This window comes from Lactuca virosa, chromosome 9 (assembly GCF_052849685.1).
Source record: "Lactuca virosa cultivar CGN04683 chromosome 9, Lactuca_virosa_CGN04683_v6, whole genome shotgun sequence".
Taxonomy (NCBI): Eukaryota; Viridiplantae; Streptophyta; class Magnoliopsida; order Asterales; family Asteraceae; genus Lactuca; species Lactuca virosa.
This window is the reverse complement of record NC_136434.1, coordinates 28,404,771-28,421,209: the sequence shown is the minus strand read 5'-3', so window position 1 is coordinate 28,421,209 and position 16,439 is coordinate 28,404,771. Positions and strand designations below refer to the sequence as shown.

General features: G+C 35.6%; 1 non-coding gene across 1 annotated transcript; it reads right to left on the bottom strand.

Annotated features, from left to right (window-relative positions):
- Positions 1-545: 545 nt before the first annotated feature.
- On the bottom strand, positions 546-616 carry TRNAG-GCC (transfer RNA glycine (anticodon GCC)). The gene has a single exon. It is a non-coding gene; the product is annotated as a tRNA-Gly (tRNA).
- Positions 617-16,439: the final 15,823 nt, after the last annotated feature.

Here is a 16,439-nt window from a genome sequence, read left to right as displayed (position 1 = left end):
GAATATGTGAAAGTATTATGTGAAATTTCAATATGTCCGCATTCTTGTGTTGAAAGTCTGAACTTGGTCAATTTTACTGTTCACACGAGGCTTTTTAATATATGTATATAATATGTAGCACATTAAAATTGTGGGGCCTTTTAGAAGATCGGTCATGGACGATCGTCTATGTTGTCCATCGCCTGGGTCGGGGAATTACAGGTGTCTTTGTAAGTCCGTTTGGTCTAGTAGATCATTTTTGAGGTATTTTTTAACAAGACAAAACTACAAATACTTATAAAATACAATTAGTATTATAAACAGTAATTTTTGCTACAAGAATTAGGGACGGATATTAACTTAAAAATTATTATTTTCAAATTAGAGAAAAAAAAAAAAAAAGTAAAGTTGCTTCAATAATATAAATCTGAATTTCGTTTACCAAATAAACTATAATAATTTGGTGAGGTCGATGTAATAGCATCTATCAACTTGGGAAATTTCTGGGGTAAGAGAGAGTTGTCAAGTTCAGAAAGTTAAAAAGACTGGAATTATAAAAATATTAATGCACCAGCCGGGAATCGAACCCGGGTCTGTACCGTGGCAGGATACTATTCTACCACTAGACCACTGGTGCCTTACGAAACTTCTTTCAAATTAAAGAGTTATATAACTTCTCTGTATTTGTAAATGTATTAAGTAAACGAAATAATTAATTAAAATGGAAACGTTCAAAGTATATATAATTTATGCATACAATCTTGTTCAGTCGTTTTATTAAAACATTTTAAAATTATTACCGAAATATCTAGTTTTATAATATCATATATAATACATTAATCATTTAAAAAAAATATAAAAAGTGATTGAACAACGTTTTTGTATGTCAAACGAGACCCACTTAATTTCAACCATATTTAAAAGTTATTGATTTCAATCTTTTATAAAACACCTTGTTTTTGCCACATCTATGTTAACATGCTATTATGGGTAAGGGTTCTAAGTATGTTGTTATTATCATTTAAAGAACCAACTATATTGATATTATTGGTAAGGAAATGAAAGTAAACTGTTATTATGGGTAACAAAATGAAATTAGATTGTTATTATAGGATAAAACTAAAATATATTGCATATATTTGGTAAAAAAAAAAAGTAAAATCTATTGTTATTTCTTGTATTTTTCGCATCTTTGGATTGTTATTATGGGTAACAAAATGAAATTAGATTGTTATTATAGGATAAAACTAAAATATATTGCATATATTTGGTAAAAAAAAAGTAAAATCTATTGTTATTTCTTGTATTTTTCGCATCTTTGGATGCCTTTGTTTTACCCACATCACTACATCTCACAAACTAGAACTACGCACCATCCTTTATGCTTTTTTAGGATACCTTCTCATCACCAGGGACACATCATCGTATTTCGACATGTTGTCTTTGACGATTCGGTTTTCCCTTTCATCTTAATCATCCCGACCGAACCTCCCTCCTAATCTTTCCTTGAAGACTACTTTGTCCTATCTCCCATGTTTTGGGAGATACTCGAGTCGTTGTGCAATCCATCCTCGACTACCATCAATCCTCGATTCCTTCCCACACCATAACCCCTCCCACATATACTCATCATCATACTCATCCTATGACCACCGTGCTTACAACAAGATTTTTGAACCTATTTCCCGTCTAAATCTTCACACCTCATCCATCTCTAGTGTCCCATAGTCCTACCTAAAGGCTATGCAGTATCTTCAATTATGAAAAGCCATAAATATGGAATATCAGGCTCTTAAGTCCAACGGAACGTGGAATCTAGCCCTGAGACCCCATGGGCCAATACGGTCCGAACTATATGGATTTTCGTCATAAACATCATGCAAGTGGATCTTGTGCTTGTTATAAGGCCTATTTTTTTTGTGGCCAATGGTTACAGTCAACATCAGGGTATCGATTATGATTAAAAATTTAGTCTAATTGTTATAGGCTACTATACGCACTATATATATATATATATATATATATATATATATATATATATATATATATAGTAGGTGTGAGACCCGTGTATTACACGAGTTTATTAAAAATAAAAATTTAATATCAATATATATACATGAAATATTTTATAAAGTAATACTTTACATAACAAAATGTAATATTTTAAAACATTTGCAAAAGAAATTAAATCGTTTAGAGTATTTATGAGAATTTATTATCAAATTAATAGGATGGTTTTATTTCCTTATAGAATCCATTACAATTTTATGGAATTTTATTTTAAGAAAATGAAAATTCCTAAAAAATGAAAAGTGAAAAATAAAAATTTTAAAACTCCCACAAAATAACAAGTGTCAAAATGAAGGAAAAGATGACATGTGGCAAAAAAACATTCATTTATTAGAGAGGATATATATATATATATATATATATATATATATATATATATATATATATATATATATATATATATGCACCAACCCCTGAGATTTCAAGACTCTCAGTTTCCCGACCATGCTTGCTATTTACAATGATCTTTAGATAGCCTTAAGCAAGCCCCTCGAGCTTGGAACCATAAATTCACCATATGCTCTTCAAATTGGGCTTCAAAATGATTGCTCAACCTCATCACTCTTATCAAGCAACATCATACCAAACCACATCATACCTTCTTTTATATGTAGACAATATCATCCTCAAGGATTCTTCATTTAAGTTTCTTTAGTATATTTTTTTTACACTCATCTGTAAGTTTGTCATAATAGATATGGATGCCTTGAATTATTTTATGGGCATTCATGTTGTTCGATCTTCCATTGGTATTTTTTTACAACAAAAATATGTAGTTAAAATTCTTGAACGGGCTTGCATGCTCAACTATAACCCTTACCAAACACTAGAGCCGGTTGAGAAGCTAGGCATCACTTGTCTACCATTAGCCAATCTATCACTATATCGTATTCTAGTCGAAGCTCTCTGAAATCTTGACTTTCAATAGACCAAATTTTGCTTTTGTTGTGCAGTAGTTGTGGTTATACATGCACGACCGTAGAGAGCCTCATCTTCATCCTCCCAGATGGGTTTTCTAGTACATTCGAGGTAATCTTAGTTATCGTCTACAACTTCAAGTATCTCTCTCTGTGGACCTCACTACTTACTCTAAAACTAACTGGGGGATGCCCAACTACTCAAAGACCCACTTTAGATTACCGTGTATTTACAGAGGACAACCTCGTTTCATGGTATACTTCATGGTATTATATCACAGTCCATTGTAACATCCCAAAAATTAGGACAAAATTTTCATTTTTAAAACCATTCCAAAATCCATAAGTTTTACAAAACAAAGTTTCCAACTCATCAGCAAGACTTTCGAACTTTTATCAGTGTGTGGTTTTACACAGTGAATCATCAAGTTCTATAAAGAAGACTTGTGGAAGAGAAGTAAGATGTCTCGGTCACGCTGAGGTGAAATCAGCGTGAATCATTATCAGTGATAACTCATCACCAAGAATTGGTTTAATCCTTGCATCATAGAGTTAGTTGCAATCTAGAATCAAGGATTCACCTTTAATTCATAATGGTACCATGTCTACCTCAAACTAGGAGGTCAAGGACATGAACAACCCTTTGTGATTTAAGGACCTGAAAAGTATTTCTTACGCTGATGACTATGCAGTTAGGGTAAGCCATTGGGTTATGCTCAATGTTTCAGTAGAACATGAGACTTGATGTATACGACAAGCATGCTTCCAAGGACAGAGTCAGGAAAAGGTGATTAACTTAAAAATAATAAGCACCCTATCCTTTTTATCAATATTTTTTATTTGGACTAGGCTATCTCACTTTTGAGAGTATATACCGTGCTAAACAATTAGCGTGAGAGGGTGACTCAATGTTCTCAACAGATGGTCTCACTGATGAGAAACTTAGAGAGATTTTGTCACATACAACAGCATGCTTCTAGGGCCGATTGTCAAAAGTTGCATACCAGGCTCAAAATGCCACCGTCCGATTCCTTTTTTTAAAAATGGTACAAAAGAATAAAAAGTATAAAAATACAAAAAAAAAGAAGAATTAGTCAAACAATAAATAGTTTAAACAGAAAAATGTGCAACTTTTTCAGAAAGAAGATCAAGACTTGTTTCATCAAATCTTTGGAACTGAATGGTCATAAGTATACTTCCATTTTCCAAGATATCTACCACTTGAAATTTCAGCTATAAAAAGGAACAGAAAATGGTAAGTACATCACCAAACTATAACATCCCGATTTCCGGGTATGAGATTTATTCCATTTTTGCATGATTTCCCTTTGGAACACGGCGTGGTGAAGCCTCACCATGGTGTGTTGAGGAACTTCTGGGTCACGTGTTTTTATGGACCAACATGACGTGTTGATGGGTGTAACGCCCAAATCTGCTTGTGTATCAATCAGATCTGTTTGATGGTGCGGAATCCCAATCAAACGGATGATGCCAGATCAAAATAGAAGAGAAGGAGAAGAAGAATAAGTAAATCTATGATGTATTCAATGAATAGAATGATGCTCCATAGACATAGTTCACACACACTAGCTCTTCTCTCTAGTTTCTCTCTCTAGAACACCTTGGGTTTCATAGACTTAAGCTCCTTGGCCATACACTCTCATGCACCCCTCACCCTATATATAGGATCACCAGCCGTACACCCGTGTACTGTCGTACACAGGAGTACGGCCGTACACACGAGTACGGCTGTACACACGATAACGGGCGTACACAAATACACAAAAACTACATAAAAATATTTTTTCCTAGAATAGCAAAGTATAAACCAATATTTTGACCCAACAATCTCCCCCTTGGTTTATAGCTTTCTTTTCTAACTGACCCAACAAACTCCCCCTAAAATGTAGCTGGCTTTTCTTGTCAATCTTCATTGGGAGCTTGGCTTCAGCATTTATCTTCGAATTCTTCACAACTTCAAGATAAACTTGATGAATCTTCAATGAATGACTTCATCTTGAGCAGTTGGGCTTTTCTTCAGGATTTGGCATTGAATGCACGTTGGGTGAGGAGGCTTCTTGAAAAGATTCTTGAAAGATAGCGCTTTCAGCTTGAGAATCTTCAGAGAGAACAACAAAGAGAACTAATCTTCTGGATCACTTCAGCAGGAACAAGATAGCAGCAAATTGATTGAGGAGGCTTCAATGCAATCCGTCACATAATCTTCAAGAACAGCTTGACCTTGCTTCTGGGGTTGAAAGATTGAATGTTGAAAGAATAATCTTCATTTCTTGCTCCTTCGAATGAGAATTCTTCGATGATCACGGACGAAGCATTGACTCAGAAATTTTCGACACAGACTCCATGAGTTGCATCTACATCTGAATTCACTTTTAAGACAAAACAAAACTAAAAGAAAACTTAGCACACAATATTTTTGGATTTTTTTTTATATTTTCTGAAAAAATAAAACAGAAACAAAAATATTTTTGGATTTTTGATTTTCTGAACAAAAAATAAAACAGAAATAACACTATTTTTGGATTTTTAATTTTTCTGATTTTTGTTTGATTTTTGAATTTTTTTTTTAACAAAAATATTTGGGATCAAAGTTGTCAAGCAATCCAATATCGTTTATCAGCACACGCCTGCATGTCTAGATCTGGTCAATCACTGGTATTGTGGTCCACTTAAACACAAAGGATGTTGAGAATTTGGACAGATTATAAGTGACAAGTCATTGTGATATATATTCCTAAATGGACATTTAGCTGACGAAGACCAATGATATTGTTGTCCACTTAAATTAAGCAGCAAGATCTACAGACAACCTATTAAATGGTTCAATTTTAGATGTACTAGAACGTGTTTCCCACTTCCCGATATACCCCGGTAATCAAGAACTTCCAAAGAACTCCTTACTTTAGGTGAGTAAACAATTATTAAGGAGGAAGTCAGATTTAGAAGTAAGTGCATATGTTGTGTCCTAGGTCGGATCTATTTCAATCACGTAGAGGGGACAACATATGTCTAACTAGGATAGAGGGATTGAGAGGTAGAATGTTGCATATGCTGTGTTCTAGGTCGGATCATTTCAATCACGCAGAGGAGACAACATATGGCTAACGGATATAAAGAATTGCATAGATAAAGAGGTGCGTAGAATTAGAGTTGCATATGTTGCAATCCAAGTCGGATCTCTTCCAATCACGCAGAGAAATCAACATATGACTGACAGATAGAAAGTAAGAAAATAATTTCCTATAGACCTACTTTATCATAACCCCCAGTTGCCCTATCAATACCGGAATTAAGGACATGAGTCCATACATCAAGGAAATGTTGAGCCACAGTTCTATATAATTAACTTTTAGTGTATCTCGCAGGTTCCCATGTTTATCTCACTGCTCAATCTACACGAGCATCATATTGTCAGCCCAAATGAAACTATCTAAGTCTATATTGTCTAGTCCTTTCATGGTCAATCAATGTCTAGTCCTTTTTGAATCCTTTGTGCCTACCAGCACATTAAACACATAGTCTAGACAATTCGGCTTTAGTGCATTAGATGCATCATAAATTTCCCTTTAGCACTATACTTCATATCACTTCCCAAACAATACCTACTAACGAAAAACTATAAGAAAATAAAAGATTGTCTTCAAAACGAAACAGTGTAAGATAAACTCAGGAGTATCGAGAAGAAAACTCAAACCGTAAGTCGCTGATTGAATTTGCATCCAGAAGGACTGAGAACAGCACGCATAATCTCAGAACAGATCCGAAAATTCTTCACATCGTTAAGCATAAAACCCCATGTGATCCTCTCCTTTCTTCCTTTCCCGCAAAGGACACATACTCTCAAAAAAGTTCTGAGTATTATACAGTTGAGAGATGTCTCCTATCATGTGCCTGGAACAGCCACTATCAACAAACTAAAGTCTGATGATATGCCTCCATAGCTACTCCAGCACAGAGCGGGATCAGTTGGTCTTTGGAACCCAGTCCATTTTGAAACTGGGTTGACCTTTGTCGGCTACGCACGGTACTCTCTCCCACGACATATCTTGTTTATCACAAACAGAAGATGTGGAAATATTAGAATTATTACGTGATTTGGGAGATTGAACCTTTGGTACCCATCTGTAGTCGGGTTTAACCCATTTCTTTTTCGATCTGATGGGTGCCTTGTCTCTTGCTTTTGAACTTGAAGCAGGCGGTTGAGATGACTTTGATTTTGGCTTCACGGGAGCATCACTTGGATTTGGCTTCTTGGCCGACATTCCCTTCTTGCCATTGGGATTTTGATTCTTGGCCTTTTGCGCGTTCCAGTCGCCATTGTCTGAACGTGACCTCAAAGGGTTTCTTTTGAAAGATCTCCCTCTTGGCGCGTTCTGCCAGCCTTGTGTGTAGTAGGGAACGTATGCGCGATTTGGACAATTTTTGGCAATGTGTCCAGGTGTTCCACAGTGAAAGCAAGTCTTTTTCTTCACTAGGAAGTTGTTTCTTCCTGCCCCTGGTGGTGTATCCTTGCCTTGTTCCTTGTTGTTCCCACATGCACACTTGCAGCAAGCACTCTGCTTTGTTTGTTTTGGTGGCCTGTATTTCTCAACAGCAGGTTGATCAGAAGCAACTGAGTTAGAAGCAACAGATTCTGAGTTCAAGGAGACATTGGTTTGTTTAATAGTTTTCTCCTTGTTCTCATCTTCCGCTACGTTACCTGCACAAGAAGTAGAAGCATTAGAATCGTTCAGCTCAACACTTTCTGGCACAACCACGACAGAATTATCAAAGATATCATCAAATATATCGAAAAAAATTTAAGTCTTCAGACTTTGACACAATTTTATTATCAGACACACTCTCTTCAGCTGCTTGCTTTGATTGACTTAAAGATTGATCTGCATGGGAAGTAGAAACATTAGTATTTTCAACATTAATACTACCTCCTGACACAAATCCATATTTAAGATGTGGCTCTCTGTCTTTTTCCTCTTTTGTCAAAGGGTTATACTGATAGGTGTGATTAAAAGGAGGAGGCACTTTATCATTCCCTAATCCCTTTGACTGATTATTTTTAAATCTCAAACTATTTTCCATCATTGACGCATCAAATTTTCTGAAATTAAAATCTGCATTTTCAAATTTATTTTTCAATGTGTCAAGTTCAGCAGTTAACTCAACAAGTTGTTCTGTCACAAATCTATAGTTTGCACATTTATTGCTATATTCTTCTTGTAGTTTTCGGAAGTCCTTGGTTTTGGTCTCTAATTGTGCTTTTAAGGGTTTTTGACCTTTCCTAAGTTGATATCCTTCGTATTTTAGGTCCTCATTTTCCCTTTTTAGTAACTCAATTTGTTCACGAAGAAATTTAATAGTAGTTTCACAAGATTGAGAACATGAAACTTCAGTGACCGGGATGTTTGAGGAACTCATTTTTATAAAAAAGTATACCCTTTGACTAAAAACATAAAAGGCAACCTTAAAAGTCAAATTTAAAAAGTCAAACTTAAAAGTCAAACTTGAAAAGACAAACCGAAAAGCTAAATTTGAAAGTCAAACGAGAAAGTCAAAATTTAAAGTCAAAGGTCAAACTTTAAAGTCAAAGTCAAAATTTTAAGTAAAAAGTCAAAATTAAAGACTAAAATTTTTGGGTTGAAAATGGAATTTAAAATTAAAAAGAAATTGATTTTGGGGTTAAAACAGTTAAAAATGCGAAAGAGGAACCGAGAAAGCGAATCCTTACGAATTAAAAACGGAAGGAGGATATCATCTCACAGCCTAGATGAGTTGGAAGGGGCGCTGGTTGAGTTGGGAGGAGACCCGGGTTCGATCCCCGGCACCCTCAATTTCGCTTCCCTTTTTTAATGAACGCTGCTGCGAGGACTTCTGCTGCTGAACGAAGTGTGATGCGAAGCGAGGACGAGGCGCGTGTGCGAAGATAGTCGGACACGTGCTGGAGCTGCTGGGCCGTAAACTCCGAAACCGGACTCCCGTGTACGGCCGTACACCGAAGACCGCACACTGAGCCGCACACCAAGGCCGCACACCTTCAACTGGCCATGGCTGTACACCTTCAACATATGCGAAGAAAAACAACATTTTTCACCATTTTTGCTCCAAAACTCGATCAAAAACCCGTTTTTATGAAAAATGCAAAGAACAAACCCCCCTAATTTTCAGAGATCTATCCAAAAACGCAAAAATCTTTTAAAAATAAGATCAAATAAACTCCAGATCTGACAAAATTGATTAATATAATCCAAGCTCTGATACCACTTGTAAGTCCCAAATTTGCTTGTGTATCAATCAGATCCGTTTGATGGTGCGGAATCCCAATCAAACGGATGATGCCAGATCAAAATAGAAGAGAAGGAGAAGAAGAATAAGTGAATCTATGATGTATTCAATGAATAGAATGATGCTCCATACACATAGTTCTTACACACTAGCTCTTCTCTCTAGTTTCTCTCTCTAGAACACCTTGGGTTTCATACACTTAAGCTCATTGGCCATACACTCTCATGCACCCCTCATCCTATATATAGGATCACCAGCCGTACACCCGTGTACTGTCGTACACAGGAGTACGGCCGTACACACGAGTACGGCTGTACACACGATAACGGCCGTACACAAATACACAAAAACTACATAAAAATATATTTTCCTAGAAAAGCAAAGTATAAACCAATATTTTGACCCAACAATGGTCAAACACGGCATATTGGGGGCTAGTTGAGAAAACCCTAATTTTTAGGGTTTTGCACCCTATATAATCTCCTTAAGTCCCAAGGGCTGGTCTTTTATCAGCCTCCAACTCCCCATGTCGACCCTTGAGAACCCTAATCATCTTTCCCTCTCATTTGTGAGCTAGTGTGTTGTTTTTGGAACAAAAGAATAAAGAAGTTGGAAAAAAGAAGCAAGGATCCAGTAAACAAGCCCACATCTTTCAGTTTGGCACTCTTCTGGACCTTTGTAAGTGTCCAAGATCCGATTTTTATTCCTCTATGTTGCTAGATCTTGAGTTTTTTTCCTTTTACTTGTTGTTCTTGAGTGAGGGAATGGTTGGATCTCATAAAGTTAGCAACTTTATGAATCTCCAGGTTTAGGTGACCTTGTAGAGTTTTGGATCTGGCCTATGGTCGAGTTTTGATGCCATGCATGGAGAGTAGGTCGTAAAATCCCAATTTTGACCTATTTTGGGTTCAATACATGCATTGGGCATGCCTGTATGTAAAGCACCAACCTTTGGGATGGTTTTGTTGCTAGAACCTCTTATGGAAAGGATGGGTTTCAGACTTCAAGGATTTAATGCTTATTGTTTAAGCCCTTGAATCTTCAAGCCTTGTGGTTGGGTTTTTGGGCCCTTGGAGTAGTTCCAATGAATAAAGTTGGAAACTTTATCGTTCTTGATAGCATTTGGGTCTAGATCTGAGCCTTGGAGCTCCTGGAATCGAATAATACAGTTGAATGTCTTAAGCTGCTGGAACTCGGGCAAACACGGCGTGTTTGCAAGTCAACATGGCATGTTGGCTAGGGTGTTCCCGACCATGTGAATGCTAGAGAAACACGACGTGTTGGGTCAACATGGACTGTTGACCTTAACCGTTGACTTTGACTTTAACCATGTTTGACCTTGAGGGTGTTTTGGGTATTTTGGAATTCTGATGGAAATTAGCCATTTGATGGAATTAGGTATCGTGTAGAGAGATGAGATTCGGAGTCGGGCCTCATCAGTTCTACTCAGTTTGTGAAGTGAGTTTTCCTCACTATACTTGAGGGTCAAAGGCACCAATGTCGGCCCTGGGATTGATATCATGTTATGCATGTTTTGTACGGTTAAGATCTGTTAGATCGGTATCCTAGTAGCTAGGATAATGTTATGCTATAGTGATCTGTTAGATTGATATCCTGGTAGATAGGATGATGTTATGCTTAGTGATCTGTAAGATCTGTTTATTGGTTGTTGGCTGGTTATTTGTATGCTTATCTGTATTATGTGCACATGTTTGGTCGGTGGCTAAGGCTTCACTGATTTGTGTGTAAGCCAATGGGATGGGGCATTCCAACCCGATGGTTGAGGGCCTAGGGTATTTCATCCTGAGGATGATAGGACCCATAGTATGTTGGCATTCCAACCCGATGGTTGAAGGGCCTGGGGTATTCCAACCCGATGGTTGATTGGACCCATAGTATGTTGGCGTTCCAACCCGATGGTTGATTGGACCCATAGTATGTTGTTATTATATTTGTGCTATTTTTTTGTGTATTGGTATTTTAGGGGAACTCACTAAGCTTTGGGCCTACAGTTTTGGGTTATGTTTCAGGTACTTTAGATGATCGTGGGAAGGCAAAGGCTCGATCGTGCACCTCCTCATGTTTTGTTTCACAAATTAAGGATTACTCTGATAATAAACCTGGTTTGAAAACTATTTGTAAACAATGATGACTTTTGGTTGTTTAAAAGTTTAAAATCTTCACGAATTTTATGGATGTTACAAGTTGGTATCAGATCCTTGGTTTGAGTGAGTTGAAGGAACACTCGTGTGGATCCAGTCTCAAACTAAGGAAAAAGAGTTCTAAAACAATTTTCAAATGGTTTTCAAAATAATCAAGGAGGATGTGGTGTGTACGATCATCCGGAGCCAGTAAGTGTTGGATTAGGTGTCTAAGCCCATAACTATAATTGGTATGTACTTGACCCAAGAGTAGCATGGTCCATTTCGGGTTGCCTTCATCAGGACAATCTGATAGGATGAATATTTGAGTAAGAGGTTATTTGTGATATATTATAAGTATAATATATTAATTGAGAAATCATATTATTTAATTAGTATTGATCAAGAATTGATTTGGAATTAATTTAGTGATCAAAAGAGACTAATTAAATTAACGGGGACTGATTATGTAAATCATTGAGACATATGGTTTGGGCTAATGATCCATGATTAATTTGTAATGGGCTAAGCTTATGTGAAAGTCCATAAATTATTAGTCCAAATAAGTTATGGATCATAGCCTAAGTGTAAGAATTAGGGTTACATATAACTCTTGGAATTCTACACTATATATGTGTAACCCCTTTAGCCAAAATCGGTCCTAAGAGTGACATTACATGGATATGGACGATTTTGGTGTCTAACTCTCTCTCTAATTAGTTCTCCAATTGTTCATGATGTTTGTGACTTGTTTGAGGCACAACACTTGGGGTGCTAAGCTCTTAAAGGCCAAATTCAATAAGCTACAACAAGAGGTAATCTTCTAACTTACTTTTGTGATTCATATTTCAAATTGTATGCTAGTTGTAGGCTTTATGCTTTGGTAATTTTGTTGCATGTATAACTAGAGAAAACTTAGATCCAAAGCTATTAGGGTTGTATGTGCACCATAGGAGTGTTATAGTACCTAAAACCCAATAGTGGTATCAGAGCCATGGGTAGTTTTATGTTATATTGTTGCTTGGTTAATTTTTCAAAGCTGGAAAAAATGAAAAATTGTTGTCTGAAAAGGGGACTCGACGAGTCCATTCATGAACTCAACGAGTTCATGATGAACTCGACGAGTCCATAGGCTGACTCGGCGAGTTCAGCAGTCTGTTTGCAGTTTTTCAGGTTTTTTGGCCAGAATTGGATTTGGATCATTACCTTAAACTGTTTTGTATCATAAAATCTGTTTTCTTTGATATGGTAGTGATTATCCTCATCCATTTAAATGATAAATTGTCAAATTATAAAATAATTACTAGATTATATGATAAACTAATTATTAGTGTAATTTGATTTGAAATTATCTCGCTACAAATGTTGTATTATGATCAAATTGGTAAAAGATAAAAATGGTTATTTTATAAGCTTATAATTTGATCTAAATGTTTTTAAAGAGTTACAAATTCAGTCATCAAATTTGGAACTCAAAAAGTTCTTTTAAGGAGTAAGAAATTTTGTCATCAAATTTAACTCAAAAGTTTTTTTAAGGAGTTACAAATAAATATTAGTTAAATTGATCTTGATGTTTTTGAAGAGTTCCACAAGTTATGGAACTTGAAAAGTCTCATCCACATAAAAAAAATTAACTTCTTAAGTTATGAAGTTCAAAAGTTTTTCAAGAATTACAAAAACTTGCCCTCAAGTTTTAAAAGTTGAAAAGTCTCAATTAAGAAACATTGAATTCATTGAAACCCTAGTAATTTGAAAAGTTTTCAAAAATGTAACTCATGGGTTAATAACTTAAAATTAATTAAATAGTTTTAATTTGATGTTTTTTGAATAGTTCAATTAACTATTATGGATTTTAATTATAGTTAATTAAATGTTTAATTAAAAGAGTATTATTTAATCCATAATCATTTGGTTTAAGTTTAATTAAATTAATAGTATAATTTATTAATAGATTAAACCATCAAGTGTTTTAAAAGTTTAAAATGCACCCTTATACTATATAAAATTAAAAGTTTAATATATTATATATGTATAAGTAAAAGGTCAGTCTTACCGTTAGTAGGCCTCATTCACGAAGTCGGTCTATAAGGGGGGTATAAGGTTACTGCCTATAAAGTGGTGGTTTAATGGGTGTCCACTCTCACCCACCGCTTCCTTGACTGGTGGAGGGTCGTTAGCCGAACGGGTAGGATAGGACACAACCTCCCACTATAAGTATAATGAAATACCAAGTAACTAAATTCTTAATAAATTCCCAATCTTAGTTACTTAGGAAAAATGTGAATTTGATGCTAACCCATGAAATTGCACTTTGCACCTTGTTAAGTCGTTAGTGGAGCTTGTGTGGTTAATCGGCACACTAATTTGGGACTAACAATGTGTGGCAAAGGGTAGCTTGATGTTAATCATGGATCAATGGAGTGTGTGTGGTTAACCGACACATTGATTAGGTGATATGTAACATCGAGAGTACTAAGCTAATTTGCATGGTTATTCACACCTTGTTTTGTGATCCTCGGTATCCCAGTCACAAACTTAAAGGGCATAATCGAAATTAAACATCTCATTGAAAAGTTCAATGAATCTCAAAGAATCTAGGAATTTCAATTCATTTAAAACCTAAAGTTCATTTTCGTTTTTCATGGTGGAAATTGGTAAATCGTCATTTACCTACCTTCAAATATTTTACAATTGGATTACGGCATCCCTCTTCCGATCTGTAAATTATTGTGTTGGGTCCTAGCCTTAATATTTCATTTGGGTGTTATATTAAGGACTTAAATCAACTAACTTGAATTTCTCCCTTATAGATGTCTAGTTCTGACAACTATGTTCTTCCCGAATCTTTTGGAAAAAGCTTTCCACATGAATATGATATTCCTCAATATCATACTTCACTTCCTCCACCTCCTTCTATTATTCTCCCTGACCTACAATTTCATCAACTTGAAAAATTCAAGGTCACTCAAGCCCTTTTGGCAAGCAAACATAAAGATGGAAAGTTTGTGTGTGCAGATGTCTTGGAGATGAAGTCACACAGGCTGGGAATATTAGGGGTCGTTGCCTCGAGGAAGTTGATTGGTTGTTGACTTGGTTCTTCAGTCACTTCCTAAGTGATATAGTTAGTTTGTTAAATACTACTATATGACAGACCACGACGTGACCCTTATTGATCATACCTATTTGCTAATTGCTGCCGAATCAGAAATGATTTGGCGCACTGGTAAAGCAAACTTGATTGGAAGATCTACTTCCCAAAACTTCCATGGACAATGACAATGGAAACATTGGAAGTCCAGAAAAGATTTCTCTTTCCAAGGGAAAGGGAAATGCTATGTCTGAGATTGTCCCATGTACCATTTCGAAAGATTTCATTTGCTTCTATTGCCAAGAGAAGGGGCATTGTTTGCGAAGCTGCCATAGCTACCTGAAGGACCACAAGGATGGTAAAGTCAAAATGTTTGACTCTACTTCAGGTAAGTCCACTATCTAACTATATTAAGTTCCTATTTGAAGATTCTTAATACATGATGTGATAAGATTCCATTTTTATGTTTTGTAGGATTGAAGAAAAGAAAGGAAGCTTAAAGGAAATGCATGTTGAGTCTGATCGCGAAGAAATGGATTTCGATCGCATGATTCGATGATCAGAATTGTGAGCTGCTGCTTAGGAGATATGATAAATTGCTTAGAAATATGTAGTAACATAGTTTTCATATGTACTTGCATTGTAAGGAAAATTTTTTCCGCACTTTATAAATAAAGAAAATTTTGATTTTATATTTCCTTGCAATGACATTTGTGAAAATTGGTGTTTATCTATTTTTAGCAATATTGGAAAATGGATTTGATTCTTTCGTTTGTGGTAGTGTCAAAATTTACCAAATAAGGAAATGATCTCATCACCAAAGTTTCAATTGGACAGAAACTTGGAATCATGCAACTTGTATTGTATGATGGATGAGAACTTTCGTCTTTAGGAAATTTAGACTAATTCCTTGTTCACATGAATTTGTGAGTCAAGTGTAGGACTAGGGGATCTAGTACACCTTGTTGTGCAGTGGTCAAGTCCACCACAAAGAACGATAAGACTATTCGTTATGATCTACTAAAAGTTTAGTAAACATGGTTATACTTACAAGATTAAGTGAAATTTTGAATCATTGGAAAAGTTTCAATGTGTGGCAGAACGAATAAGAAGAATCAATTAGGCAGAAAGATAAAAGTTTCTCCAGACTGAAAAGTAGGGAAAGTACTTTAGCATCATGTTTTATGATCATCTTAATGATTATGAAAACCATATCACAATTGATCCTCTAAGGACATCTTAGTGCATTTATATGGATAAGAAGAGGAATCATGAATTGTTGAAATGGTTAAATCAAAAGGTGAGTCATACTTCGTTCCAAAAATCGAGTCTTAGAGTCATTCTCCAAGATTATGACTTGAGTGACATATCTTAAGTAGGTTATAACACATTCAAATTGGTAGTTGTGATGTTTTTGGATAAAACAAAGACCAACTAAGACCAATTGCATGAAGTGTCATTCTTGATAAGAATCCACACTAACTCTTGAATATTTTTTTGTCAATGAGTGTTTCTTGACAAAGAGAATCTTATATGTCAAGAGGTAAGTGGGAGTCTTAAAGATCTTAAAAATTTTCAAGAACTAATCAAGAATAAACATGTTATTAATCACTAGCACGTGACTTGAGGTTTGTAACCTATCGTGTTAACATATTCTTATTTTTGTGCCCATTCCAATTAAGTTGACTATGCATGTGAGTTCTATGAGTTCTCAATTGTTTGCATAACAACCTGGAAGCAATGGTAGGCCCTTATGCTGCTAGGTGGCAAAAAATTAAGATTGAACAAGTTCAGTCCATATGAGTTTGGATTTGTCACTAACCTTGTCTTGTGATTATGGTTATGACAAATTCACATGGATAGGAACACATACACCATAAAATCTAAGTGTCATAAGGTTTCTCTCCAATTCATGAAAATTATTGTGAGGAAACGCTTTCACTA